Consider the following 5,480-nt stretch of genomic DNA (forward strand, 5'->3'; position numbering starts at 1 on the left):
TTGGGTCGGGTCGACCACAACGCGGTGGGAGTAAGGCTGAATAGGATTCGGTTTCGGTTTGGTAAACTCCGAAGAGGGATTATAAAGGTTGCGTTTGCTTTCACAGAAAAACAACAGAAAGTTGAGGCAAAGTTCTTAGCAAATTCTTAAGAATTTATCTCAACTTTCTCTCTTATTTTCTGCTAATCAAACCTCCCCCCCCCCCACCACCACCACCAAACGCGGACTTAGGTTTTCAACAAATAATGAAACCTCCCCCTAGTTTTGTCTTGAACCTTTGAACATTTCTTGTTCTGTTGTTAGCTTTGATAGAATGGGAGAAATATGAAGAATGTATTTATGGGGGTTTTTTATGTTTGAAATCTAATATAAATGTGTCTTTGGTGGGGATGTGGGGTGAGTTACCTAGCAAGGTCGGTGATCATGGTCCGGGTTGTACTTGGAAATATTTTTATCTTAGTTGATCTACATTTCTCATGTTAAAAATCACACTTTTTTCGGTTATACGAGTATATCTATGATTTTTTTATTTATGAAGAAAATTGGAAAATATAAAATAAAAAAAAAGAAAATTGGAAAATCTCTTTTTTTTATTTACATGTAAGGACTTAATATGTTAGAAATCTATGGATGATCTATCATATCCATATAACATTTGAAATTTCTTGTATAATATTTTTTTTTGAAATTTTCAAAATTAAATAATAAATATTAATTATTTACATTTTCTAGTGATTTGTTCATAAATATTGAATATATTATAGATCTATGGATGATTTATCAAATCCATAAACCATTTGATTCTTCCTCAAATATTTTTTGATTATTTTATAATTTTTGGAATTAAAAATAAATAGTAATTAAATACATTTTTATGGCATACCCATAAAGATTGAATATAGTGTAGATCTATGGATGATCTATAATATCGATAGATCATTTGAAATTTCTTCCTCAATTAGTATTTTGTTATTATTTTATTAATTTTAGAATAACAAAATATTAATTAATTATATTTTTGTGATATGCCCATAAAGATTGAATATATTATACATCTATGGATGATCTAACATATCCATAGATCATTTGATATTTCTTCTTCAATTTTTATTTTTCTTAATATTTTATAATATTTTGAATTAAAAATTAATAATAATTAATTATATAATGATATACCCATAAGGATTGAATATATTGCAAATATATGGCTGATCTGTCATATACATAGATCATTTGAAATTTCTTCCTTAAATATTATTTCTTTTTATTATTTTATAATGTTTGGAATTAAATATAATAAATAATAATTAATTATATCTTTTATCATCTACCCATGAGGATTGAATATATTTTAAATATATGGGTCAACTATCATATCCATAAATCATTTGAAATTTCTTCCTTAAATATTAAATTTTTTTTATTTTAGAATTTTTAGAATTAAAAATAGATAGTAATTATTTAAATAATAAATAATAATTACTTATATTTTCACTTAGATATTGTGCCATTGATAATGCCTACTTTATGGTTGGAATGTTGGATATGATACTTATATTATACAATTAGACTTTTCTCATCCCTTAAAAGTTAAAATTTAAGAATTATAATTAAGCATAGGGTTTTTTATTGAAAATTTGAAAATTAGATATAAAAATTACATAAAAAAGAAATTAATAGATTCTATGATATGATCATAAGAATCATACAATTGTATAATTTTATAATTTCTATTTAATTAAAAAACAGAAATAGATATACCCATAAATCCAATACAATTTTATGTCAACAATTAATTTTAAAATATTTATTTACTACAAAAATATTTTCAAATAACCATTTCAATGCCAAAAGACTTACCCACTTTTGTTCTTGTGAGTTGTGAATGAATTATGGTTTGGAAGTATTAATGAATTATAATAGTTTATAAATGTGATAATTTGTAAATTATGACTAGGAATGAATATGATAGTTTGTTATTATTTATCACATTTGAATATGAATATGATAATTTTGAATTATGATTTTGAAATGTTTATGAATGAATATGACAATTTATGTTGAATAAATATGATTGTAAATTTATTTCTAATTTATATTTATAGTTGACTTATGAATTATGGTAGTTAAATTAATCAAATCACTTGAAAGTCTTGGTCTCTTGACACTAATTAAAAAAGGAAGAAGAACTAAATATTAGATGAAGTGGTATCAAAGTAAATAATAGGGTAAATTCAAAGACCCCCTTGTATTATAGAATCACTGACAAAGACCCCCTTGTATAATTTAATCTGCAATCCCTTCGATCAAAGCCTTAGCTCCGGGCTGGCCGTTTCCATCCCACTGCCTGACGTGCATTACCTCATGGTACAAATTTCCAGTAATCTCCCTATTTACGTCGCCGTTGTAAACCTCAGTGTAGGTGGCATTCATGTGGAGTCTCCACGAACATGCTGACGCTTTGTACACTCTTCCTCTCAACTTCGCTTGTTTGCCGGAAGGTTTGCCAAATGAATTCTAAGGCAGGTTTCAGTTTCTCTCTACTGTGGTTCCAGAAAGCGTAGATAAATGCTTGATATTCTACGGCAGCATTCAATCCTTACAGGGCTGAAAGGCCGATCAGATAATACAGGAAGAAGAGCATCTGGTAATGGAAAGCCATCGGTTTGTTGCTCTACAAGCAAATGCGTTGATCTCACTGCTCAGATTATTGAGGTTATATAGAGAGTAGCCACACCCTGAGGAAGCACAAAGAGAAGCTACCGATTGTGAAAGGTATTCCCCTGTTATGGGTCCTCTCCAGCTCTCCCTTCGGAGGTGGGTTCACTGCAATTGGTTGCAGCGGTGGTGATGGAAAGAGAAAAAAAAGGGGGGAAGAAGAAAAGAGAGAAGGAGAAGAAGAAAGAGCGGTTTTCTTTACATCGATAATTTCGATGTATATATTACATCGATTATCGATGTAAAAAAAATTCAAAATGTTACCAAACACATGTAAAATCGAACAAGGTGTAACTTTTACCCTGGTTCAATTTTCCACCCCAAACAAACATAGCCTAAATGACCCAAAAATACGGAAAAAAAAAAATCTTATTTTCTTTAGTGAGAACCATAATTAACCAACCAAATGAAGTTTTGAATTTGTTAAACATTTGCAGCGGATTCGCCCCTTGCATCTAGTAGAACACTAAGCTTTTCCATTGCATGATTGAATGATTGAAAGAATGCAATCTACCTTGCTGCGAACATGTTCACGTATGGCTTGATCTTGGCATTGAGAGTGGGATTGAAAGGTGAAGTTATTGTCAAACTTGTTTGGCGTCATTACAACCTTCGTGGCCGATTGTCGACTTACCAGTTTCAACGTTTCCTTCTTTGCCCGGGGTTCTTTGAATCCCTTCTTTGCAAATCGTTGTCCTTCCAAAACTCTGACTCTCTTTACCTTAAACACCTATTTTCTTCTTTTGCTTCACAAATTTTGAGTTTCATCCATGTTTCTAGTTCCTGAATTGACGCATCCCCATCAGCTTTCGGTGAGATACACGCCATTGTGCATGGATCCGATGTTTGCCAGGAAAACCACCGCTCTCCTTCATTGAATCCAAACTAAGAGCAACAATGGTAGAAGTATGCCAATAATAAAATTGAACAATGCTACAAGATATTTGTTAGATTGTATTGTAACACATGATGGGAAGAAATTGCCATGTTGGGCTTTGCAGAATCTATCATCATTCAAACAGAAAATTGGAATTGATGTTTATGACAAACTGAATGTTACAGATGCATGGGAAGACTGTAATTGTTACAGGCTTGGAAGCCTTGGATGGTGACTACTTGAGAAGAGAGTTTTGGCTCCGTGCTTGACATTATTCCTCTTGCTGATTCTGTAACTAAGCTAATTGCTCGATGTGAGCTCTGTGGCAAGCGTGCCTTCTTCACCTTAAGGAAGACAAAGGAGACAAAAATAGAACTGATTGGAGGGGCTGATGTCTATATGCTAGTTTGTCAACAACACTATGCCAATGAACTAAAAAGAGGAAAAACCATAAGTTCAACTATCAAGCCCTCAGCTCCTCGGTGCATGCCTTCCACTACACCCTTTATTTGCTACTTCACTCTAAATAACACTAACACACGATCTCTCTTGTGGGGCATGGGTGGAGTAGGGGCGGGTTGGGGGAGATGATTGAGACTTGCTTCCTCAGGAGAAGGATGGAGAAATAAGGAGAGAGAGAGAGAGAGAGAGAGAGAGAGAGGAAGTAGATCTGCTTCCTTTGTGCAAAATGGGAGGAAAAAAGCAGAGCAAGTAAGGAAGTAGATCTGTGGAGAATGGGAGGAGAAAAATAGAGAAAGTGATTTTCATAGTAAATTAGAGAAGGGTAATTTAGGTATTTAGAAACTTTAAATAGTTCAATGAAAATTTTTTTTGAAATTAACTGATGGAATGCTATTGGAGGGGGGTCTTTATCTAATGGCTAAAGTTCAGGGGGTCTTTGTTGCAAAAAAAAAGTGTAGGGGGTTTTTGTCACTAACCCAATAGTACAGGGGATCCTTATAATTTACCCTAAATAATAATAGACTCCATATCAAATGAAATTTTGTGGACAAGTTATAAAAGGTGATGGTGTAACCTATCTAAAAGAATAACAAAAGAATTTTCCAAAGTGCCTAGTAGAAATTTCCAAGGCAATAAAAGAACATCTCAAAGAATAACAAAGAAACAAAAATAATGTTAGAAAGAACATTGAGGCCTAGAAGGGATGATAATGAGGAAGAAGAAGAGAAAAGGCCTCAATATGTTAATGATGCAAGCAAAGAGAATTTAATATGGGAAAGATATGCATTACGAGTCTCTTATTGGGAATAAAAACAACTAAAACTCAAAGAAAACAGACCTATACCATATCTATAAATGCAAAAAATCGTAGTTATAGGTCTATAGTTATGGACTATCCATGGTAAAAAAAAAAAACAGTAGCTACAGTAGTGATGGCTATAGGAAATAGCTACAAATGATAGTATCCATAGCTAAAACTAACCTATAACTACGGTTTATGCCCGTGGCTAAACCCTAATGTAATAATTATATATGCATTCTTAGTTATGGTTTTCAAGTTATCTGTAGCTATAAATTTGGCTTTGTAGCTATAGTTGTAAAAAAATTGTAGCTAAATGTCACTTTGTAGTTACGACTTTGAGATGTCCGCAGTTACAAAATTTGGATTTATAGCTACAGTCTTGAGATATCCATAGCTAAAAATACGAATCTATGGCTACAGGTTTAGGTTACCCGTAACAAAAAGAAGAAACTTGTAGCTATGGTTTAAATAATTAGTAGCAAAAGAACATCAATCTATAGCTATGGTTTTTAATTGTCTGTAGCTAAAAAAATAAACCTATAACTATAGTTTAAGTTGATTGTAGCTAAAAATAAACCTATAAATACAATTTGGTTTATAGCTAGACCTGAAATTTGTTCA

At 32.1% G+C, this 5,480-nt stretch overlaps 1 pseudogene; it reads left to right on the forward strand.

Annotated features, from left to right (window-relative positions):
• The first annotated feature begins 2,431 nt into the window (after positions 1-2,431).
• LOC148871415 (thymidine kinase a-like) lies at positions 2,432-4,186 on the forward strand (annotated as a pseudogene).
• Positions 4,187-5,480: the final 1,294 nt, after the last annotated feature.

The sequence above is a fragment of the Nelumbo lutea genome, chromosome 2 (assembly GCF_056320005.1).
Source record: "Nelumbo lutea isolate HS-2025 chromosome 2, American lotus-T2T, whole genome shotgun sequence".
Taxonomy (NCBI): Eukaryota; Viridiplantae; Streptophyta; class Magnoliopsida; order Proteales; family Nelumbonaceae; genus Nelumbo; species Nelumbo lutea.